At 35.1% G+C, this 26,809-nt stretch overlaps 1 protein-coding gene across 5 annotated transcripts in view; it reads right to left on the reverse strand.

Moving 5' to 3' along the window:
• The window catches only part of PCDH7 (protocadherin 7), a 409,263-nt gene that overhangs the window by 87,600 nt on the left and 294,854 nt on the right, over positions 1–26,809 (reverse strand). Inside the window, exon 4 of one of the 5 annotated variants that reach the window (XM_049708853.1) lies at positions 25,694–25,739. The exons of the other annotated variants lie outside the window; for them this stretch is intronic. The gene's annotated coding sequence lies outside the window, so the exon portion shown is untranslated. Of the gene's footprint in view, positions 1–25,693; positions 25,740–26,809 lie in introns of those variants that run through there. 5 annotated transcript variants of the gene reach the window in all.

Raw genomic sequence — 26,809 nt, forward strand, 5'->3', positions numbered from 1 at the left:
TTTTTCAATTACTTATCTCCTTATACAGAATGTAGGTGTTGAAAGAATTTTAAAATACGTTAGAAGAACTGGACCTATATATAATAACTCAAGACAGCTCCTTACAAAGTTGGTGTGGTTTAAACTAGCAATATCTCTCACTCTTGCAAATTCCTATCTATTGTAAAGGTCAGTCTGTATCTCCTTGCTGGTTGTAACTCCAGCTGTAAGATTAATAATCATCAACTCTCTTTGGACACATTTACTTGGACATGTTAATAATCCTCAATATTTCTTACAGATGTGAAATATGTTCTAGCTATTCTGATTTTACATGTTGCTCTCAGGAAATTCTGCTTTGATGGTTTAATCAAAAGCTGTTCCAGGTTACAAGAGTTTCATCTGTTCCAGGTGAGTATTTTATTATCATTACTGCTGAAAATAATTTCAAGTAACCAGTAAGTTTTAGTTGAATAACCTATTATTTCTAAAATATGTTTTGTTTAATGGCATGGGGAAATCAGAAGAATTATAAAATGTATCTACTAACTCCTAGAAAGTAAAATGTAGCTGTAGGGACAGAGCATGCATCCATGACAGGATATGGGACAATAACAGTTTGTAGGTGACAAAATAGTAAATCAGTGTTAAATCCTGAGTGTCATATAAAGTTACAATAAAAAAGAGAATACAGTAACATGAGAAGAGCAGGGAAGACTCACCATAAGATTAAGAAATCAAACTGAGTTTTGACATGTGAAAAGGAACCAAGTTAGGGGCCTTGTGAGAAGGATGATGTAGGTTGAGGAAACAGCAGGGACAAATGCAGAGAAGCAAGAGAAAATTTAATTATGTTTGGGAGACAGGATGTAAAGTTTGGAAAGATAGGTTGAAAAAAGTCTGAATGATGAAGTAATGAGATTAGAATTTGGGGTTGGACAAGTGGGTGAAGAACTTTGAGTGAGGGGGGTAACATTATGAAAATGGTGTTTACACAGGATTAGCCTGGTGATAGGTATGCTGAACTGTGGAAATGAGAAGACACGGAAGTAGAGAGACGAGCTAGGGTGACTCAGAGAGTACAGGTGAACACTGAGGAGGATGAGAATAAAAGGAACTATGTATTTTCGCTTTTTGTTTTTATAAGTCGTATCCACTTTTTAGCATCTATAAAAAAAAACAAACCGAAAACATAAATTGCCAACAGAAAAGGTTTCCTAACTATTGCAAAGAGAGAGATCTGGAAAATGATTTCTCAAAAAAGCCATCAAAGCTCTGGTAAAAAAAGTAATTCAATTCCTGAAGGAGCAATAGCAGTCACAACATAACATTTAACTACTTAAAAGGAAAAATGAGAGAAACCTTCAAGATGGCAGAGGAGTAAGACACAGAGATCACCTTCCTCCCTACAAATACATAAAAATACATCTGCATGTGGAACAGCTCCTACAGAACACCTACTGAATGCTGGCAGAAGACCTCAGACTTCCCAAAAGGCAAGAAACTCCCTGTGTACCTGGGTAGGGCAAAAGAAAAATGAAGAAGCAAGACAAAAGAATAAGGATGGGACCTGCACCTCTGGGAGGGAGCTGTGAAGGAGGAAATGTCTCCACATGCTAGGAAGCCCCTTCACTGGCGGAAACGGAGGATGGGCGGGGGGTGAAGATTCAGAGACACGGAGGAGAGCACAGCAAGAGGGGTGCAGAGGGCAAAGCAGAGAGATTCCCACACAGAGGATCAGTGCTGACCAGCACTCACCAGCCCGAGAGGCTTGTCTGCTCACCCGCCAGGGCGGGTGAGGGCTGGGAGCTGAGGCTCTGGCTTCGGAGCTCAGATCCCAGGGAGAGGACTGGGGTTGGCTGCGTGAACACAGGCTGAAGGGGGCTGGGCACCACAACTACCTGGGAGGGAGTCCAGGAAAAAGTCTGGACCTGCCTAAGAGGCAAGAGACCATTGTTTCAGGGTGCTCAAGGACAGGGGGTTCAGAGCACAGCGTAAATGAGCTCCAGAGAGAGGCATGAGTCGCAGCTATCAGTGCGGACACCAGAGATGGGCATGAAACGCTAAGGTTGCTGCTGCAGCCACCAAGAAGCCTGTGTGCAAGCACAGGGCACTATCGACGCACCTCCCAGGAGGAGGAGCTATAGTTTTTAGCTCTTGTTATCATTTGTGGATTTGTTTTTTGGGTTGTTTGCTCTCTTCTTTGTTTTTTTAATTACTTTTTAATTTCTACTAATTTTTAAAACTTTTAATTTAATTTTATTTTTTCTTTCTTTCTTTCTTTTTTTCTCCCTTTTCTTCTGAGCCATGTGGCTGACAGGGTCTTCGTGCTTCAGCCGGGTGTCAGGCCTGTGCTTCTAAGGTAGGAGAGCCGACATCAGGAATTGGTCCATCAGAGACCTCCCGGCTCCATGTAATATCAAACTGCGAAAGCTCTCCGAGAGATCTCCATCTCAATGCTAAGACCCAGCTCCACTCAAGGACCAGCAAGCTACAGTGCTGGACACCCTATGCCAAACAACTAGCAAGACAGAAACACAGCCCCACCCATTAGCACAGAGGCTGTCTAAAATCATACTAAGGTCACAGACACCCCAAAACACACCACTGGACAGGGTCTGGCCCACCAGAAAGACAAGATACAGCCTGATCCACCACAACACAGGCACCAGTTCGCTCCACCAGGAAGCCTACCCAACCCACTGAACAAACCTTACCCACTGGGGGCAAACACCACAAACAACAAAAACTACAAACCTGCAGCCTGCAAAAAGGAGACCCCAAACACAGTAAGTTAAGCAAAATGAGAAGAAAGAGAAACACACAGCAGATGAAGGAGCAAGGCAAAAACCTACCAGACCTAACAAATGAAGAAGAAATACACAGTCTACCTGAAAAGGAATTCAGAGTAATGACAGTATAGATGATCCAAAATCTTGGAAATAGAACAAAGAAAATACAAGAAAGGTTTAACAAGGATGTAGAGGAACTAAATAGCAAAAAGACAATGATGAACAACACAATAAATGAAATTAAATATTCTCTAGAAGGAATCAATAGCAGAATAACTGAGGGAGAAGAACAGATAAGTGACCTGGAAGATAAAATAGTGGAAATAACTATTGCAGAGCAGAATAAAGAATAAAGAATGAAAAGAATTGAAGACAGTCTCAGAGACCTCTGGGACAACATTAAACACACCAACATTCAAATTATAGGGGTCCCAGAAGAAGAAGAGAAAAAGAAGGGCTGAGAATATGTTTGAAGAGATTATAGTTGAAAACTTCCCTAATATGGGAGAGGAAATAGTCAATCAAAGCCAGGAAGCTCAGAGAGTCCCATACAGGATAAATCCAAGGAGAAACAAGCCAAGACACATATTAATCAAACTATCAAAAGTTAAATACAAAGAACAAATATTAAAAGCAGCAAGGGAAAAACAACAAATAACATACAAGGGAATCCCCATAAGGTTAACAGTTGATTTTTTCAGCAGAAACTCTGCAAGCCAGAAGGGAGTGGCAGGATATATTAAAGTGATGAAAGGGAAAAACCTACAACCAAGATTACTCTACCCAGCAAGGATCTCATTCAGATTTGATGGAGAAATTAAAACCTTTACAGACAAGCAAAAGCTAAGAGGATTCAGCACCACCAAACCAGCTTTACAACAAATGCTAAATGAACTTATCTAGGCAGGAAACACAAGAGAAGGAAAAGACCTACAATAATAAACCAAAATAATTAAGAAAATGATAATAGGAACATACATATCAATAACTACCTTAAGTGTAAATGGACTAAATGCTCCAACCACAAGACATAGACTGGCTGAAAGGACATAAAAATAAGACCCGTATATATGCTGTCTACAAGAGACCCACTTCAGACATAGGGACACATGCAGACTGAAAGTGAGGGATGGAAACAGATATTCCATGCAAATGGAAATCAAAAGAAAGCTGGAGTAGCAATTCTCATATTAGACTAAATAGACTTTGAAATAAAGACTATTACAAGAGACAAAGAAGGACACTACATAATGATAAAGGGATCTATCCAAGAAGAAGATATAGCAGTTGTAAATATTTATGAACCCAACAGAGGAGCACTTCACTACATAAGGCAAATGCTAACAGCCATAAAAGGGGAAATCGACAGTAACACAATCATAGTAGGGGACTTTAACACCCCACTTTCACCAATGGACAGATCATCCAAAATGAAAAGTAATAAGGAAATACCAGCTTTAAATGATACATTAAACAAGATGGACTTAATTGATATTTTTAGGACATTCCATCCAAAAAATACAGAATACACTTTCTTCTCAAGTGCTCATGGAACATTCTCCAGGACAGATCATATCTTGGGGCACTAATCAAGCCTTGGCAAATTTAAGAAAATTGAAATCGTATCAAGTATCTTTTCCAACCACAATGCTATGAGATTAGATATCAATTACAGGAAAAAAATATGTGAAAAATACAAACACATGGAGGCTAAACAATACACTACTAAATAAACAAGAGATCACTGATGAAATCAAAGGGGAAATCAAAAAATACCTAGAAAAAAATGACAATGAAAACACGACAACCCAAAACCTATGGGATGCAGCAAAAGCAGTTCTAAGATGGAGGTTTATAGTATTACAACCCTACCTAAAGAAACAAAAAACATCGCAAATAAACAACCTAACCTTACACTTAAAGCAATTAGAGAAAAAAAAAACCCATAGTTAGCAGAAGGAAAGAAATCATAAATATCAGATCAGAAATAAATGAAAAAGAAATGAAGGAAACAATAGTAAAGATCAATAAAACTAAAAGTTGGTTACTTGAGAAGATAAACAAAATTGATAAACCATTAGCCAGACTTATCAAGAAAAAAAGGGAGTCTTCCCTGGTGGCGCAGTGGTTGAGAGTCCGCCTGCCGATGCAGGGGACGCGGGTTTGTGCCCCGGTCTGGGAAGATCTCACGTGCCGTGGAGCAGCTGGATCCGTGAGCCACGGCCGCTGAGCCTGCGCGTCCAGAGCCTGTGCTCCGCAAGGGGAGAGGCCACAGCAGTGAGAGGCCCACGTACCGCAAAAAGAAAAAAAAGTAGAAAAGGGAGAAGACTCAAATCAATAGAATTAGAAATGAAAAAGGAGAAGTAACAACTGACACTTCAGAAATACAGAGGATCATGAGAGATTACTACAAGCAACTCTATGCCAATAAAATGGACAACCATAAAGAAATGGACACATTCTTAGAAAAGAACAACCTTCCGAGACTGAACCAGGAAAAATAGAAAATATAAACAGACCGATCATAAGCACTGAAAGTGAAACTGTGACTAAAAATCTTCCAGGACCAGAATTCTACCAAACATTTAGAGAAGAGCTAACACTTATCCTTCTCAAACTCTTCCAAAATATAGCAAAGGGAGGAACACTCCCAAACTCATTCTAAAAGGCCACCAGAACCCTGATACCAAAACCAGACAAGGATGTCACAAAGAAAGAAAACTACAGGCCAATATCACTGATGAACATAGATGCAAAAGTCCTCAACAAAATACTAGTGAACAGAATCCAGCAGCACATTAAAAGGATCATACATTATGATCAAGTGGGGTTTACCCTGTAATGTAAGGATTCTTCAATATACACAAATCAATCAATGTGATACACCATATTAACAAATTGAAGGAGAAAAATCATATAATCATCTCAATAGATGCAGAAAAATCTTTAGACAAAATTCAATATCCATTTATGATAAAAACCCTTCAGAAAGTAGGCATAGAGGAAACTTATCTCAACATAATAATGTCCATATACGACAAACCCAGAGCCAACATCGTTCTCAATGGTGAAAAACTGAAACAATTTCCACTAAGATCAGGAACAAGACAAGGTTGCCCACTCTCACCACCATTATTCAACATAGTTTTTGAAGTTTTAGCCACAGCAGTCAGAGAAGAAAAAGAAATAAAAGGAATCCTAAATCAGAAAAGAAGTAAAACTGTCACTTTTTGCAGATGACATGATACTATACATAGGGAATCCTAAAGATGCTACCAGAAAACTACTAGAGCTAATCCACGAATTTGGTAAAGTAGCAGGGTACAAAATGAATGCACAGAAATCTCTTGCATTCCTATACACTAATGATGAAAAATCTGGAAGAGAAATTAAGGAAACACTCCCATTTACCATTGCAACAAAAAGAATAAAATACCTAGGAATAAACCTACCTAAGGAGACAAAAGACCTGTATAAAGATGACACTGATGAAGGAAATTAAAGATGATACAAATAGATGGAGAGATATACCATGTTCTTGGATTGGAAGAATCAACATTGTGAAAATGACTATACCACCCAAAGCAATCTACAGATTCAGCGAAATCCCTAAAACTATCAGTGGCATTTTTCACAGAACTAGAACAAAAAATTTCACAATTTGTATGGAAACACAAAAGATCCCAAATAGCGAAAGCAATCTTGAGAAAGAAAAACGGAGCTGGAGGAATCAGGCTCCCTGACTTCAAACTATACTACAAAACTACAGTAATCAAGACAGTATGGTACTGGCACAAAAACAGAAATATAGATCAATGGAACTGGACAGAAAGCCCAGAGATAAACCCACACACATACGGTCACCTTATTTTTGATAAAGGAAGCAAGAATATACAATGGAGAAAAGACAGCCTCTTCAATAAGTGGTGCTGGGAAAACTGGACAGCTACATGTAAAAGAATGAAATTAGAACACTCCCTAACACCGTACACAAAAGGAAATTCAAAATGGATTAAAGACCTAAATGTAAGGCCAGACACTATAAAACTCTTAGAAGAAAACATAAGCAGAACACTCTATGACATAAATCACAGCAAGATCCTTTTTGATCCACCTCCTAGAGAAATGGAAATAAAAACAAAAATAAACAAATGGGACCTAATGAAACTTAAAAGCTTTTGCACAGCAAAGGAAACCATAAACAAAATGAAAAGACAACCCTCAGAATGGGAGAAAATATTTGCAAATGAAGCAACTGACAAAGGATTAATCTCCAAAATTTACAGGCAGCTCATGCAGCTCAATATCAAAAAAACAAACAACCCAATCCAAAAACGGGCAGAAGACATAAACAGACATTTCTCCAAAGAAGATATACAGATTGGCAACAAACACATGAAAGGATGCTCAACATCACTAATCATTAGAGAAATGCAAATCAAAACTACAATGAGGTTTCACCTCACACCAGTCAGAATGACCATCATCAAAAAATCTAGAAACAATAAATGCTGGAGAGGGTGTGGAGAAAAGGGAACCCTCTTGCACTCTTGGTGGGAATGTAAATGATACAGCCACTATGGAGAACAGTATGGAGGTTCCTTAAAAAACTAAATATAGAACTACCAAATGACCCAGCAATCCCACTACTGGGCATATACCCTGAGAAAACCGTAACTCAAATAGAGTCATGTACCACAGTATTCATTGAAGCACTATTTACAATAGCCAGGACATGGGAGCAACCTAAGTGTCCATCATCAGATGAATGGATAAAGAAGATGTGGCACATATATACAATGGAATATTAGCCATAAAAAGAAATGAAATTGAGTTATTTGTAGTGAGGTGGATGGACCTAGAGTCTGTCATACAGAGGGAAGTAAGTCAGAAAGAGAAAAACAAATACCATATGCTAACACATATATATGTGGAATCTAAAAAAAAAAAAAAAAAGCAAATGGTCCTGAAGAACCTAGGGGCAGGACAGGCATAAATACACAGGAGTAGAGAATGGACTTGAGGACATGGGGAGGGGCAAGGGTAAGCTGGGACAAAGAGAGAGTGGCATGGACATATATGTACTACCAAATGTAAAATAGATAGCTCGGGGGAAGCAGCCGCATAGCACAGGGAGATCAGCTTAGTGCTTTGTGACCACCTAGAAGGATGGGATGGGGGGATGTGAGGGAGACGCAAGAGGGAGGAGATATGCAGATATATGTGTATGTATAGCTGATTCACTTTGTTATAAAGCAGAAACTAACACACCATTGTAAAGCAATTATATTCCAATAAAGATGTTTTAAAAAAAAAGGAAAAAAAAGGTAGAGGTGAAAGAGGAGAAAAATCATGAAATAAAAAAATATATATATTAAAATCTATCTTTATTCTAAAGCGATGCATTTTGATGATATTGTTTTCATTTGTTCTTTTCCTTTGATGAGTCTGAAACTCCATCTAATACAAGTGATTACTAAGATAATTCCTGTGGTCAGATGCTGGCATCATCAGCGTCATATTCAACTATTTGACAGTGTGTCAGAGACAAAGGTCTCTTTATAATTTCATATGCAGCTAGATTTTTCAGAATCACTCTTACTTGTTAGGATTTTCTGATTCCTGGTCACTTATTATATTTTTGTTTCTTAAATAGGACTTGAGGGCAAAGACTACATAACTGAGACTTGAATGTCCCTTAAGAAAAGATATATTTAAAATCTTTTCTTCACAAAATGGGCCTTGGATTGAAATTTTTGCTTACTACCCCTCGATAAAACTAAAAAAAACAATTTCCAGACACATTGTAAACTCCAAGAGTCTATAAGTTCTTGATGTTCAATATAACAATGATAAATTCCTTTTTGTAGTTCTAAAATGTTTAATGGTGAGGATGATATTACCCCTAAGATTGTCCTAAGAGAATTCTATATCAGTTTAACAAAAAATCAAAACATTGGTCCTGAGGTATTATATAGAGAGGACACTCTTGGTTAAACCAAGGTTGATAGGCAACTGGCATGAGAACCTATTCCCTCCTACACATTTTGAACATCTTATACAGAAAAATGACAGTTATATTCAGTACCAAGACACAAAAAATTCCATTAGACTTCTATTAGTATATAAAGCAATAATACTTAGTTTAGATACTTGCTGAATTAACAAATGTCTCTGTCTCTAAAACCATAGAAAAAAAATTTATTAGAATGCCACTGATAAGCAAATTAATGTCATAAAATTCAAATATAAACATCACAGAACTAGTGGTCATTTTTTTCTGCTGAAGATATATTAAATGATTGAAATATCATGAACCACCATTCCCACCTACACACACACACACACACACACACACAAACACACACAAATGCATTGGATTTAAAGAAAATCAAGACTGTTCCTGTTTAAGACAAAGTATAAGATTTTTCTTCAGAAGATTGCCTATCTGATGAGGTGTCAACTCAAGGTTGCTATTTTTATGCTGTGAAGGTTTAAGTTCTGCTGCTACCCATGGAAAACATGTGAGCTAGTGTTGTTTTATTGTACTTGTTAAGAATTAATGTTAAAACAAAGGGCCTTATTGAAGTGTTTTAATATCTAGATTAAGAAATTCAATCAAACTCTACTGTAATTCTAGGTTGGCAACTTAACAATAAGATAAAAAATGAAAAAACAACCCTACATATAAACTTCAGAGATATTATACCATGGCTGTAAATTCCTTATCTCTGACTTCAATATGCTCCAGCAAAGCACTCTATCCATACAGCTCTGCTGCTGTGTTTTCAGTATGTATGGTTCATTCATTCATTCATCAAACATTGATTGCTTAACTCTCAGGTGCCAAGCTTTTGGAGCACTAGTAACTGGGAGCACACAGATGCATGAGACATGATGTCTGTCTTCAAGAAACTCACAGTTCAGTTGGAGAGACGGTCATGTAAACAAATCATTATAAGAGAGTGAGACGTGCTAACAGATGCTTGTACAATGGAGCTGTGATGATAGATAAGGTATATTTGCTTGGGGATTCAAGAAGGCCTTTAACGGAAAGTAGCATGTGAGCAATATTTTGAAGAAAGAATTGGAGTTTCCAAGGCAGATTCAGTAAAAAATCAATGAAAGAAAATGATAAATACTTATGTGAACTAAGTGACTAAGATTCAGGTGCTCTTCATAAATAATACCCAGCTGGAAAGACATTAGTGGAGTAGAGAACAGATGATGTGAAGGCAGAGGACCTGGCTATAAATGCAAGACAGTGAAGTGACCCTGGAAAATTTATGCAGCCCAATTTTCAATCTCTAAAGTGTAGATTTAAAAAATGGATTAACAGAGTTATTAAGAGAGCATATAAATCTGTTCTATATGTTCTAAAGCACCTTACAAATGTTATTTACCTAATTATACCTTTTTTTTTGTCCAGTGAGTATAGAAGTAGAGATCACTTAATTACAAAAATATGCTACTTAGAAATGTCAAGGCCAAGAGGCAAACTTCACATTTCTCTTTAAGATAAATAATATTTCAGTAAAATCTGAGGAGCTTGCAGTAAGATCTCTTCGTATTACATTATTGTCATTAATGCCTATGAAGCTAATTAACTCTTGAACAAGAGCATCCATGATAAAGCATGGACCATATTTAAGAGACATCATTTACAACCAAATAGCACCTGAACAAACCGGTCAGATTCCAAGCTTTTCAGATACGTAAGGTGATGAAATTCTCTGTGATTGAAGCTAATTTGGGTCAAGTTTTCTGTCACTTGCAATGTAATTAACAATCAATATTAACAATTTATGCCCTATACCTGTTACTAACAAGAAAAAAAAGCGTAGTTTATTTCTTGCTTGTTGCTTTCCTAGCTATCCTTCCTGGTCTGAATTTCTCTTGCATATCTATTCTTGGCTCCTCCTAGCTTCAGTCTATACGATCTTCATCTCTAAAGTAAGTCACATGCTGTCAGAGACTTACTTATAAGGGATGGGTTATGCTTATCCATAACTAAATTGTCTCTCATGTGACCTGATGCTCAGAGTTATACTATTCTCATCTTAGCTTACCTACCTATAAGCTCCTTTCAACTGGCAAAATAAAAATACACTTTCAAATCATACCCACAGCATACTTTCCTGTTTCTGGTTTACAGTTCAATTATACCATATCATCATAGCTGTCTTTTTCCTCACTTGTACTTTTATTCTCAAAGGGTATTTTGTTTTTTTTACATTGTGGAGCCCTCTTAGGACAGCATTCCGATATTATATTCTTACTGGATCCTTCGGAACAAGCGCTTCCACTGCACTGGGTTAAGTGCATTTCCTTTGTTGAGTGGCAACAGCAACCTCACTTAAGGAATTAAGCTTTTCTTTTCTTCTCTTTCTAACAGCACCAGCAGGATGCTTTCTTCTGAAAAACTGAGTACCTGGCATATGGAAAAATCAACTATTTGTAGTAAAAGCTTGAGGCTTCTGACGACTTTTGTGGGCATCCCGTATAAATTCACTAGGTTGGAATTAACAGGTCTGTCCTTGCATAAATGAACAGAAAGTCTGCAAAGTAATTCTCTGCTAATCAGAGCAGATTAGTCTTGGATTCTACTGACATGGAAAGATTCTAACTGGCCTCCAGCCTAAGGACTAGTAATAATTATATTACCGTGGATTAGAAAATATCAATATTTATATTCCTTTGTAAGATGTAATCTTTATTTAAAATCTAATATCTAAATTTCACCCAATTTTGTAATACTATGATTATTAACATAGTTTTGGACTTGATAAATATACACCTTCTTGTCTGGAGGCTGAGTATAGCCGTAGTTAAGAAATATCTCCCATTAATCTCTCAGTTTTCGAAACTCCTGAGATGTTCTTATCCTATACCTGTCATTTAATAATGTTTAGTAATTAGCAATAGCTTTATTTTATAGATCTATTCAAGAACATATTTATTGAGTACCCATTACTGCACGAATCTTGAACTAAATAGTAGAGACATAATTATGTGAAAGGGGAAGATGAGGCCCCTCTCTTTATGGAATTCATGTTCTAACAAATATTTGCACAACGATTGCTTGAAGTTCAGAAAAGTGCAAATACTATGCAACTATAATATATTAATTATTGTTAAAATATATAACCAAGGTACAAGTTACCTATGCATGTGGATCTTTAAAAATGATAATTGGAACACTTTAAATATCTTGCAATTTTATTTGTTAATTATACTTCAATAAACCTGGGAGGGGAGTGGAGTTCATCTGAATGCTTTTTAATGAGAGAATAAGTGGTGTTTCCTATCACATCAGGCATGATGGGATAGTTTTAATCAGGCAAACAGTAAGAAACTCAAAGCATCAGAGTAATTTAGGAAAGGAGAATGCCTAGAAGCAGAAAAAGACAACGTCTTATTTTCCTTTCCTTCAAGGTACTGTGCAACCCTAATATTTAGAAAACCTGGAAGAAAATGCAAAATAAACATGTAATTGTAGTGTCACTTCTTCTTTGAAATATTCTTCTAAAATGTAAACTGACTGTTGAAATGTAAAACATGGACCAGAATTAAAACCCTGAAGTTTTAAAAAAATTAAAGTAAAAAAAATTAAAGTGCTAATTAAAAAACTCACCACACAAATTAAATCAAATAGATTTGCTATCATATGAGAACTTACCACTTTTCTATGTCTCTTAAGTTAGTTCTGAGTACAGAAATAAATACTAGCCTCAAGGAAGGAAATGATCAAAATGAATGAAGTATATGTAAAGACATCTGACATATTTGCCTTTGCAATTATGAGAGACATCCAATTAAATAAGGCCATTTAGAACTTGATAAAGCATCATTGGTTTCAAAATGTGGAAATGATAAACTCATAAAAGAAGCTCTGAAATCAATCAGCCATCCAATTAATCAATAAATTAACTGAGCAGTCTCTTTCTTCACCCTTACCGTATTTCTCTTTCAATACAGATGGGTGTATTTTGAGGAGTAATTTTTGAAGAAAGAAATGACAATTGTTTGACTTCTATGGAGTAATAGTAATTAGATAATCAGGGAAAGGCAGAGATAGTGGCTCCTATTACAGTGAGCATTTGTCCAAAAGATGCAGCTGTACATGTCCCACTGTCTGTAATCTTGGAATTAAAAAAAATGTACACGCTGCTATATTTAAAATAGATAACCAATAAAGACCTACTCTATAGCACAGGGAACTCTGCTCAATACTCTGTAATAACCTAAATGGGAAAAGAATTTGAAACAGAATAGATACAGTTATATGTATAACGGAATCACTTTGTTGTACACCTGAAACTAACACAACTATAATATAAAACAAAAATTTTAAAAATGTAAATGATGACCAAGTTCAAGAGTACTGGTTTGCACTTTGAAGTTTATAAACTGGCAATCATGTTATAGGATAGTGTACAAATGCAGGAGGAGGGGTTTGTTTTTGAATATTTGCCCTCAACAATGACAGAGAAGAAATCCACATGAAGTTACTCATTAGTTTAATCTTCAAGAACATTTCGAGTCCATCTTATCTGTTTTTTAAAACTGCTGTTATGAAGTATTTGTATATCCAGAGGAAGAATAAAGTTTCAACTATTTGAAAATTAAGCCTATTTTTTAAAAAACTGTACTTTAGTTAACTTGAAATTACTAAAGTTTAACTACCCACATACTGTCAAAATCAAATATAAATAAGCACTATTGTGTACAGAAAGTTATAGTAGCAACTGTGGTCCTTTCATTTTCTTTTATCCCTTTATATCAATTATGAAATAATTCCTGTCTGTGCTTATAAATTCTTCTGCTGGATTTATAACACATAAATTTACAACTATTTCTGTGCAAAGTTAAAAATCATGTTAGAATTTTTCCCATCATATAACATTTGAAAAGGAAATATTTTAATATGATGGATATAAGTACCATTTAAAAAAAAACAATTTATTTAAAATAATTGAACTTGTTATACTTTGGAATATTTAATTCAAAAGGATTTGCCTCTTTGAATAATTAAATGTGTCACTTTAGAACAGAATTTCCACAAAACTATATATACGTGTGTGTGTGTGTGTGTGTGTGTGTGTGTGTGTGAAATGTCTTCAAAACTTGAGGATCTTTTAAGTCTTTGTCTAACTAATTAAAAGTATTATATATACTTTCAAAAAATTAATTAAACATTTTGTACCCTTAGAGATCAATTATATGTCACACAAACTATAAGTTAGATTATTTGAGTCATGGCAAGTGCAATGGAGAAGTTTTGAAATATGTAATATTAATGAAATTAGATTAATATTATCTATATATCTCTATAGATATCATGTTATCTTCATAACAACCCAAGGAGGAGAAGTCATTAGACCATATTCACATTCTCTAAATAGTGGAGCTGCTATTTAAACTCAAGAAGTCTGATTCCAGTGTCAAGCATGGTGTGTGTACACATATTATGGAAAGTAGAATCATTTCTAAGCCGTATCTTAATAAAAAGTGGAAAGGTTTGATGTTAAATGGAGGTGCTCCAAAGTGCTAATAAGCAGGCCTAGACTGGACTATTATCTCAGCTAAGCCCCACATTTCATAGCCAAAACTTTACCTACACATATCAGCTGCACAAATAACAAACACAAAGGAGGTCCTCAAAAACTTTTTGATTAATCGATAGTAAGATTTAAATAGCCTTAGTTATCTTGGTAGGTGGAATAATCTATAAAATGTTACTGATGTAAAACCAGTCAAAAGTTGCTAACTTACTGATATATGTTAATCCATTCTATGTAACAATAGACAGGTGAGGTTGCTATGGACAGCAAGATTGTGTATGACGTAAAGAATGCAACATTGCATTTCTGATAAAAATAGATCAAAATCACTCTTCAGGTATTGCAACGGGTCTTATCAGTAAAAGATACAAATTATAAACTATATAAAACAGGTGACAGTGCCCTCTTGAGGACACTTTTGAAATTTGACACCAGTTACCTATCTAAGAATTCTTCAGGTAAATTGATGTTCTTTTCCATATCCTGGAATTACTGCCTTTTATTTTTACAATTTTAAGAAAATACAATGCAATGAAAGGACTATTCAGGTTGACTCCTCAAACTTTTCCTGAGAAGGTAGCCTTTGTAATATTATCAAATTTAATGCAAGGGTACAGAGCTGGTGTAGGTTAGGTTTCCATACCTATAGGAAAGACATGTTGCAATAATTGAACACATAGAGAGCATTATGGCTTGGTACTGAGGATTTCAACCAAAAATGTTTTACGAACATATATCCATACCAAACTATAGTAAATCCAGAATTGCATTCAACAAAAGATTCTAAATATGCTAAACTTGCATAAACTTACCATTCTGCTTATAATGCCATGACTTCTAACAGAAAGAATATAATAATCAGTCTGAATGTTTTGTGAAACACTTAATTTAGTTCTTTGGTCTAGAACCTTTATGTTCTTAGAAGTGAGAGTGCTCTCTGGCTCTTCATGTTGTCCCCTGGACACACATACACATAGATACACCAACACACCCACACACACACACACACACACACACACACACACACACAATGTACATTCTTTCCTTAAGTCTAACATCATAGAGGGTTTGCAATCAAAATACAAATACTCATGAAACAACTCTGGAGTAACCTAAAAAAAAAAAAAAAAAAAAGCCAAAAAAGAAAAAGACCAAAAAACAAAGCAGCCTAAGTTATATCAGAAAGACAGGGATTCAGAGAGTCCATTTGGAAATCTTCTTAATCAGAAATTAAGGAAGCAAGAAAACAGTCAAATGCTCTAATGGATTTTCTTTCTTAAAATCACAGTGATTCCTATGTGTCACTGTGTGTTAGAACAAAGTCATAACATGCTTGGAAATTCCAAGTCATTCATTTATGGATTAGCTTACTTCCTGAAAAACCTAGCTGGTTATTCAGATTCCTTTTAGGCCATAAATGAGACAAGTAAGAGGTGAAATAAAAACTAAAATAATATGTTTAGGGGTGACTCTCTAAACCTTGGTGGTAGCTGGATATTAACTCTGAGGAAAGGAAGTGAGGGCCAAAAAGCCACTGCACTTTCTCTGCTCATTTGTGTTTCAGCTCTGGAAAAATGACAAATATGTAAAAAAACTAATCTTACAAAAAAAAAAAAAAGAAAGAAAGTAAAAGAACACAAGCTACAATGGATTTTATATTTATTTTGCCAAGAAACTAAGCTTACTGAAAATAACTAATTAATTAACTTAGATATTATTTTGTAATTGTTTGTTAAAACACCAAATTATATAACTAAAACCACGAACATATTTTTGTTGTTTCACCCTTAGTAGTTAGTAATTACTCAGTAGTTTACAAGTATAGTAGTAATTTATTATCTTATAGTAAACGATCATTATCTTTGAAAATTCAGATAACATATATAAGATTCAGAATCTTTGGCCCCTTAGCATGAAGAAACACAGAAGTATCAATCAACAAAATATCAAAACAGTGTCTTGCTCGTCTGTTTTACGTGTTCATACTGTTGACAGTTAAATTAAGAAAGAAAATGAGAAGAGAAAAGGAAGCATAATATATTTTTGTCACAGAATCACTATTATTATACAAATATGGGATGTGAAATTAACTATATATTGATGTAAGAAAAGGTACAGTTTTAAAATGTGTCCCAATAGCGTTATACCCTCTGACTTTTTTTTGCACAGCCTTGAATAAAAATTCTGGAATCCACTTTGTTAATGCCGAGAACACTTGGCCTTCTGTACAAACTGCAAATTTCTTACCACCCCCCCAAAATGTGGAATCAGTCATATTCCATTAACCCTCTCATTATTTTGTCTCAATGGCAGGTAATGTTGTTATTTATTTACTTACTTATCTATTTATTTCTTTATTTAAATTGGCAAAATTGTCTATTAAAACGAGTGTTGCTTTCAGGCATGAATTCCACTTGAATCTGCCATCTTCTCTCCTTTCTCTTATGATTAGACATCCTTAGAGAACTATAAACTACATCCAACAATCTCCATTTTCTCATCTCCCATTCAATTTTAAGCTCCTTACAGGTTGACCTGTGCCTTTATCTTGCCAGAGTTGTTCCCTTGACGGGTTTACAAGGATCTACTTTATAAACTCAACAGCCTGTGCAGACCTCTTAATCTTCTGAAAATACTGAGACAGGTGAAAACTCCTTGGCCTTCGTGACATGATATTTTTTGATTTTCCTACTCCAAATATTCCTGTTGTGTCAGACCTTAACCTCTACCCACCCCCACACACACCTTAAGCTTAACCGTTCTCCATATTTTTCTGTTCCTCTCTGTAATAGTTGTTTCAGAAATGCCATGGCTTTAAAACATCACTTCCATAAAGATGGTTTGTGTATCTCTCAATTTATCCTTGTCTTACATTCTAATTCTTTATTCTCCCCCATCTCCCTATTTTCCTGGTCGTCTTCCTATGTTTAATGTATTTTAAGCACCCCAAATATCATGTCAGAAATTAAATACACCAATTCCTCCATAAATCATTCCTCTGTTTTCTGTTCCTTAAATGTTTTAATGGCCCTCAAATCTCCAAGAATGTTTTTGTAAACCTCCCTTTAATTTGTCTTCTCATAAAATTAGCTACCACACTTTGTACATTTTATTTATTATCTTTCTTATATTAACTTCTGCTGCTGATACCTTGTTTCATACTTTTCATGCCTTTCTAATGGAAATATTGTAATTGCATTCTAAATAGCCTTCCTCTTCCTGCCTTTCCTCACTCTACTTTATTCGGTCTATTGCTGTCGGATTAGTCTTTCTAAAGCTTAAAAATGTACAGTTACCTGCCATGGCATGTAAGTTAAAGTCTGGTTGTCTTGAGCTGACATACAAGACCTCATATAATCTGGCCCAATTTTACTTTTCCAATAGTTTGTGTGCCCTGTGATCATTCAATTGTAATATTAGTTGACACAAGTTTAGTGTTTTGTTCACCTTTGTTCATCTTTCAAAGCTATTCCTACCTATTGGAATGTCTTTTCTCCATGTTCATATATCCAAATTCTTTTTTTTTTCCCTCTGAATACCACTTACTTACTCTCCAAAAGTTTGTTTAATCCTCTGCCATAAAGACAATACAAGAGGGCTTCCCTGGTGGTGCAGAGGTTGGGAATCCGCATGCCAATGCAGGGGACACGGGTTCGAGCCCTGGTCCAGGAAGATCCCACATGCCACGGAGCAACTAAGCCCGTGCACCACAACTACTGAGCCTGCGCTCTAGAGCCCGCGAGCCACACTACTGAAGCCCGTGTGACACAACTACTGAAGCCCGCCCACCACAACTACTGAAGCCCATGTGCCTACAGCCCGTGCTCTGCAACAAGAGAAGCCACCGCAATGAGAAGCCCGCGCACGACAACGAAGAGTAGCCCCTGCTAGCCACAACTAGAGAAAGCCCGCGTGCAGCAACAAAGACCCAACGCAACCAAAAAAAAAGGACAATACAAGAAACTCACACTACTTTAAGTCAGACATTTACGCTAAGTTCTTTATGTGTATTATTTTGCTGAAGGCAATCTCTTTTTTCCTGTTATCCATCACTGAATATTATCTGTATTTTTCTTATGACAGTTGTTACACTTTACTGAACATCATATTTATTTTTGTGTAGTTTTCTCCCCCAAAAGAGTAAAATCTTTAAGGTCAACATCCATATATGCTCCTTCCCCAGTGCTTGTCACAGTGCTTCAAGGAAACTAATCTAGGAGTCAATTTACAGGTCTCTGCTTACATAAAACAACCTACATAAAATATTCATAAACATGATACACACATAAATATATATGCACACTCAAACATACATATATATGATGGTTTTAATGAATTACTACAATACTATTCATCAACAAAAATCAAATATTCTTCATGCCATTGTAATTAACAATCGTCAACGCAACATATGAAGATCAAAAAGATTAGATACTTCCTTGGGAAAAGAGTCTTTGTGACAAGAATATCTGACTCATTGCTGTTACTTAAATAATTTGATTACAAGGGAAAGCACTGCTAGGCTTTGATATTTTCTGTTTTTACCTAAAAAAACAGGGAGAAAGAAACTGACAATCACTCAAACAAACATATGAATAGAAATCAAGCCTGAAACACTTGCACATATTCAAACATTATGAATGACTGAGTGCTCTGCATTTCCCCATCACTGAGAGAGGCTGCAGACTCAGCTGATGGAAACCTTAGTGACCTAACTCACTGAGCACGCTGTCAGTCAGGAACACTGGTATCTAGTCGCAGAGGGAGTGCCGCCTGGATTCACATGATTACCTTTTTGATTAACTTTCCTACTCCCATTGCTATCACTTGTCCCCTGTTGCACACAACTCTCTTGAAAGAAAAGATACTCAGTTCCATGAACAGAAAACTTATTAAAAATTTGTGGTTTATTTTATGCCCCTTAGATAGCATTTATTTATTCCTTGAAATATTAAAGTGTGCTTTTTAAAGCAAAATTACCTTTTGAAAAATAACTCAAATCACTCAGTGGCATTTCTACATCTTCTTCAACAGGAAGAAGCATATCGATTGGGCTAAAAAGCCACATAAGCAAATTGGAACAGCTTGTTTGAGGGGGAAATTGCTCTGCCCTAAAGAAAATGTGAGTAACTAGCAAAGCAATGCCAACTGAAGCGTTGCTCTGTTTGGGGGCAATTCCTGTCTTTGTAGGACTGCTCAATGCCAGGGCCTACCGGACTTTAACTGGCATGCTCTGCTGTGCTCCTTCAGGGATTTTCCTAGAATTGTATGCCTTCTGTCACACAAGAGTCCATAATTTGATTTTCACTTGCAAAGTTGGAAATTACAGCCATGATAATTAGTAGTGACCAGATTTCAACATGTTAAAGAAGGAGGTTGCTCTTTAAAATGTACTGAGTGGAAAAAAGTAAGGTGAAGAATAATAAAGTGCCAGAATCTGAATATTAACTCAATGCTCTGCTAAACAATTTCTATTACTCATAAAGCATCCCTGGAAGAAGAACCAAGCAAACAATTCTAATGGTAGGTAGAAAGTACCATAGACCAGGTAATTCCCTTGTGAAGAAACATATTTCAAAAGAAAATGTATATTGCACTATTTTTCTTTTCTTACTTAGGTGTAGAATTTCATCTTAAGTGTCCTATAAATGCATAAGCAAACAAAAAACAAAATCCCTAAAGAGTTGTTGTTCCAAATTTGTTTAGCATTATAGAATTTTTAAAGTTTAGTAATGAATATTACAATGCAAGCCTTGACAAATGGAAGTCAGTACTGTCAAAAATCATTTGAACATGTCCTTTCTCAGAAAGTTGAGAAAATTTTTCAACTTCTTTCCCCATGTGCTTTTCCAGTTCAGGTATTTTCTCATCACACATGTCAGTTGAATGGAGACTCAGGGGAAAACACTTCATTACCAAGTGGCATATAATTTAGTTTTTCTTAATTTGACATTTAATTTCCAAACCAAAAAAGTAAACAAGAGGCTATTTATCTGGGCAACTTGAGTCTTCAGTGACAGTAAAGAATGTCATCATCTTTAGCTCAAATGGTCTAGATTATGAGAACATTACTAAATTTTGAGGATGGTTGAGAATACAATGAGTAAAGACCTACCTAATGAATTGATCAAACACTAAATTTTTGCTTCATCTTGGTTTGGCCAACCTAACCTAAACTCAAGAAATGTTTCCAGTTTCTGATTAATGGTAGATATGCTCTATACACTCAAGTGAAATCCTCTATCATTTAATTTCAACAAATTCAATATACTAGAGTAATGTGAACTAAAGTGACTTAAATCACTATATGTGTACAAACTTTAAGTGAATATAATTTTATAGCAGCAAACCCATTAAAAAGCATTATTTCCTCTTATGAATGTCATACACAATTTGTTGAGCAAAAAATGACCAGACACAAAAGTTCACATCAGTATGCTTCTATTTACATGAAGTTCTAGAATAGGTACAACAAAGAGACAGTACTAAAAAAATCACAACAATAATTGCTAAGGTGGGTCAGGAAGCTGTGGGGAGGTATAGAGGGGAGATTGCAAAGAGGCACAAGGGAATTTCTGGAGATGATGGAAATATTTTATATCTTGATGGGGTGGTGGTTTTATCCATGTATATATTTGTCAAAACTCACTGAAACATACATTGAAAACATCTGTGCATTTCATTGTATGTTAATTATTCAAATTATATCTCAATAAAGCTAACTTATTTAAAAGACAAACATTCGGACCTGGCCATTTGCTCTTCTGATACATAAGGTAACACCAGATAATCCTAGAACCCCTTTCAGAATCTCTGCTTATATCTAAGACCCTGATTTTTGAACTGAGGGTAAACTCTAGGTTAGGGGAGCATGAACTTAGTCTGCAACCCCTAGAAGTTCTGTCTGTTGTCTTGACATTAATGAAATCTACCTATCCTGCTTTGAGGATATAATCATCAAGCTGATTCTAATTAATTCTCTTTGCTTACAAGGAACTGTGGCTGAATTTTTTTCAATTATGAAGTGTGCTTACACACACACACACACACACACACACCCCAACAAAACATTTGGACAAAATAAGCCTTTCAATTGCTCTTCTAACAAAGTTTTGATGTATAGAATCAAAGAATACTTTTATGTTATTCCAGAGATGAGAATAAAGGGCAGGAAGCAGAGAACATTAGGAGGAAGATTTGGGTCTGTAAAAAGGAGACAACAAAACCATAAACTGTAGACAACAGACCATCCTACTTCAAAACATGTCCCTTTTTCTTGAGGGGGAAAAGGCTTCAACTGGCTTTCAGCCTTAGGGGCTCTAATTTTCACATCTGATGGTGGAGGGAGTTGTAATGAACACTCCAATATCCTCACACTTTCACAAAAGTACAGTGAACTCTAAAATACTACAGACAAATGCCAAATTGAATCTATGATTTTGGTGTTTCAAACCACACTAACTGAGTAAAGAAGCTAGGATCTTTGATATTTAGGGTCAGTGATCCACATGGCAATGGTTTCAACTGCTTTGGGGTAATACGAATAATGACAGTTCATATTTGTTTTGCACTTATGGGCAGGTGCTGTTCTAAGTACATTGTATGTATCATCTATTTTCTCTTTGCAAACACTCTATGTAGTAAGTTAGTATGATCATTCCTATATTACAAAGAATATTTAACTCTGAGAAATTAAGTAGCTTTCTCAGGTTTAACACAGATTTGTAGTGGCACTTGGATTTTTTTTTAGAAGTATTTTATTTATTTATTCATTTTTACTTGAGGTATAATTAATATTGGAGAAGTATTTTTGTTGTTGTTTATAGCACTTTATTTTCAGGTATAAACATGTTTTTGTTTTTTAAAAACTCCCTTCAAAACATGTTCAGAAACAAGTTTCACATTAAACAAAGTTTATGCCATGTCTTAAGAAAAATATGCTTTAATTTGACAAAATGGAGTGAAAACACTGTCAAAAATCTCACTCCGGGGGCTAAAGGGGTAAGACACATCTACAAATATATTTTTTTAATGTTACAAAAGAACTTATTTACAAAACAGAAATAGACCCACAGACATAGAAAACAAACTTATGGTTACCAAAGGGGAAAGGAGGGAGATAAATTAGGATGGTGCTTGGATTTTAAAATACATATGCCATAGAATATTGCATAAGTGCATGCATAGGATCATTGTTAGTTACAGCAAAGAACTGGAAATAATTCCAATGTCTATCAATAGAAGAACTGATAAATAAACTCTCGCATAGGGCTGCAATAATATGCTATGTAAAACTGAAAATCAGTGAACCACAACACCCACATCAACATGGATTAATATTACAAACTAAATTTCTGGTGCCTAAATCACAGAAGAATATACAAAGTATGGAAATATTTACACACAACTCATAAATGGAAAACATAAAACAATATGTCTCAGGGGGATACATACCTATTTGTTAACATTATAATGAAAAATAAATATCAATAAACCCTATTTCTTTTCTATATTATAATTTCTTATTCTATCTCAAATAGTCCTCCAGCTAGTTTTGTGTTTATTTCGTTTATAGTTAAGTTTTTCACCACTAAGGAAAAAATCATATTTGTTAGTCTCCTACTTGATGATTCTAATAGCATATTTCAGTAAATGTTTAGGTTTATAATGATTAATGTAAGTAATAATTATAGTAATGTTTTAATGTAAACTATCAGAAGCCAAGTGTACAGAACAATGCTTAAAAAGACTTGTGCCAAGTTCCTTTGCTACTGATAAATGTCATTCAAAGGCCTGATCTAGACTGAGTTACTAGATATCAATTTACTGTAAATTTTTCCCCTAGCTCAAGTAGCTTGGCTAAACCCTTGAGAACACTCCTCTTTTCTTATCTTGTAATTTATTCTCTACAACAAGATCTCTGCTTTGACCATACTTCTAGAATTGCAGGTCAGGCTTGCTCTCAGAAGTCTTGGCCTGGGCCCCAACCATCTGCTGCCAGACATTATTGAATCCATTTACTTGCCTGCCTAAATTCTGAAAATTGCTTGTTTCCATCTTCCTTTGTCAATGAACTCTGATAATCAACCATGAAACACACGTTGCCTGTCATCTACCTGTTGTCTGATTGAGCCACTGTCTCCTTTTATCAACATATTTTCATGATATTATAGTTCATCTGGGTTTCTACCATGTAAAGCAAAATCCATACTGCAAATGCTAGCCCCATAGCAGGGAAGTGGTGGGTGAAATGAGAGCTGCTTAAATACTCTCTGGAGTGCACTCTTCAGTCTTCTAGAAAAGAAGGAATAGGTTGAAAAGATGACTGCATTCAGTATGAGAAAGTGAAATATTCACAACTAATGTCCTCTATAGGTATATTTTTCGGAACATTTCTTCAGTCGTTTAGTTGACCAACATTTTGAGACTCTTCAATGTTTTAATCATTGAAAATATAGAAATTAATAACACATGGCCAATCTTCTCAAGGTGCTCACTAATTATTGTATGAGAAAAATAATATAGAACTTGCCTAGAACAGCAATAGAAGTATGAACACAGCACAGTAGGACCAGGGGAACTTCCTTCCAGGAGAGCTTGTGATATCTAAGCTGAATCTTGAATAAAATCAATAATAGCAAAAAAATTAGCAAATAATTACTATTTATCTACTATTTGTCAATAATTGAGTGAAATGATTTCTAAATATTATTTAATTTGCAAGCAATTGCTAGGTTACATTTCATTCCCAACATACAGCTGAAAGAACTGAAATTTAGATTGGTAAAGTCTTCAAGGATGAAGAATAGGGCATTGAATGGGACAGAGATGGGAGTGGGACAATAAAATCAAATTAGATAATTAAGGATTATATAAAATTAACTCAAAAGGGGGGATGATGCTGACAAGTACAGGTTTCTGGTAACTGACTATACTGCTGAACTGAATGAATAAGCATTTTCAGAGCTCTAATGGAAAACTGATGAATTCATAAAAGTGTTAATAAAAGATCAAGATAAAAAAATTAATTACATGAGACTGAGTGAACTGATGAGGATGATTATAATTTTTGTGACTTTCTGTTTGAATAAAAAAAAAATCCCACAAGGACTCAGAGGCAAAAAATATACAAATCAATTTTCACTGTAAAGTAAAGGAGCTGTTACAGTGGAGGATTACTGGACTGAATGTCAATATTATGACATAGTATGAGTGTGTTTGGTGTTTTGTAATTGCAATCATTGTTGCTTTTGTTGTGGTCATCCATTTACAATGCTTGGTGTCAGTTTATCTCTTATAAAAATAAAATACAGTGTGTATGTGAAAAAACAAACAAAAAACAAACAAAAAAAACAAAACAGTGATTATCTTTGAGTGATAGGATTATAAGTAATTTTCCCCTTTTTCTTATATTTTCAAACTTTTCTATAATAATATATACTGCTTTGATAATGGAAAAATATAAAGTAATCACTAATTAAGTACACACACATAAAAAAAAGAACATGATCTTAGAATTCTAAAATTTGAATACATTTAATTTTAGATACAAAAAAAGGGGGGATGATGGAGAGGTAAAGGTGGTAATGAGGTATGGAATTTTTAAAGTTTTATTAATTTAGAGTTACTAGTGCAATAGAGTGCCTTGCATGTAATAGATTATGAAGAAATATTTTTAATGAGAGAACAAGTATCACTTGGTTTACTCTCTAACTCAATTTTCTCCACAGTTTCACAATGTTGACCTCATATATATGTTAAAATGTTGGTTTAAGAGTCTTTTGGAGATGGAACCTATTATTGCTACACTTCAACAACTATAATTTCTTCTATCTTCACTGAAAAAGACAAAATAATACCGAGCAAAATACTGAGTAAGCAATTATATTAATTAAAATAATAAGAACATACAGCACATATTGGTGCAAAAGACATTTATAATACCTTATCAAGTGTCTATCTTAGCATTTCCTAATGTTTTGTTCAAGGAATGAAGAGCATATGAATCCATACAACATTTTTGCTGACAGTGAAAACTCAAAGGTGAAAGTCCACTTACAGTTCTTGTGAACATTGAATGATGTATGCCAAGGAAACATTTATCACTATCATAAACATTTTACTAAATGTGCCAAAAATTATATACAAACATCTTAAGATCATTTGAATGCCAAGAAAACCCTTCCACATTCTCAAGAAACTTTAAAGAAAGCACATTTTAACATAATAAACTGCTTCCCATTTTCCTCTATTAAATGATTATCTGATGTCAGATACTCGTCACTTAGTTATAGCTTAATTACATGGTGGCATCACCATTTGGGGAATTATATTCTAATGCCATGCTCAGGTAAAAGTAATTTACATACCACCTGCTCTTTGGTTCAGTGGATGACATCAGCCACTGCAAATGCAGAGAGGGAACATGTTAGTAAGAAACATAGATATTCTCTGAGGTCATATTGAATTGATACTACAGAATAAGCTAGGACAAGTGCCTCCCTTACTGGAAGGGATGACATTGCCATGTTTTCTGCCACAAGAGACACAGATTCCTAAAGAACCTCATCTGTCACTCAGTGAAAAGTGACCTGAATTCTCATTTTTTTCTCCAAAAGTCCACTTTGAGATATCAGAAAAGCTGTTGATTGTCTATGCCCCAGTCTCCCTGCCTCAGAGTTGAGGATACAATCTTCCACATGGCAAGGGTGTAATTAATTAAGGTGTAAGCATTTTCCAACCTGTAGATGAAGGTAACAGGTGCAAATTACCATTTGAAAGAGTGATTCATGTCACCAAGACTAACTGTTGACTAGGGAGGCTTAAATCAATCGTATTTGAAGTTCTATTATTTTTAAAATGCTGACAGAGAATCTACACTTACATACATCATTTCACAGATAAGACATGCTCCCTGCCCTCTGGATTTGCCATTTCAGTGAAACAGATGGCAAGATTATAGAATGAATGTGGAAGCAGTGGGCAGGGAAATGACGATAGATTTTTACAACTCTAAAAATGTCCTGAAATGGAATTACCAGTAGGTAGATCACACTTAGATGATGGCACTTTCTAAATTCAGATGTTTATACAAATTTTTTTTATATACAAATTTTTGAAAAGGCACTGAGCAGCTAGGCTTCAGTTGTTCTCATTCTAAAAATGCATTTTAAAGATAGGCATCATCATTCATGCTAATATTTACAATGAAATGTGAAAATCAAATACCTAAATATTTTAATGTACATGTTGTTGGTTACATGAAAATGATTGTTAAAATGTATTACTAATAATGAATAATTAGTTTCTTTTTTAATTAAATAAGAGGATGCAATTTTCTGTGAAGAGAAGTATATAATGTAGTGCTTCTGAAGTCCAGGTCCAGTTTGATGTGACGTAGGGGAAGAGATAGAAGAAAGGGAAGGTGATAGAGCATCATGGTAAATGAACAACTGATGAAAAAGAAAGAAGTTT

Source organism: Orcinus orca, chromosome 4, assembly GCF_937001465.1.
Source record: "Orcinus orca chromosome 4, mOrcOrc1.1, whole genome shotgun sequence".
Taxonomy (NCBI): domain Eukaryota; kingdom Metazoa; phylum Chordata; class Mammalia; order Artiodactyla; family Delphinidae; genus Orcinus; species Orcinus orca.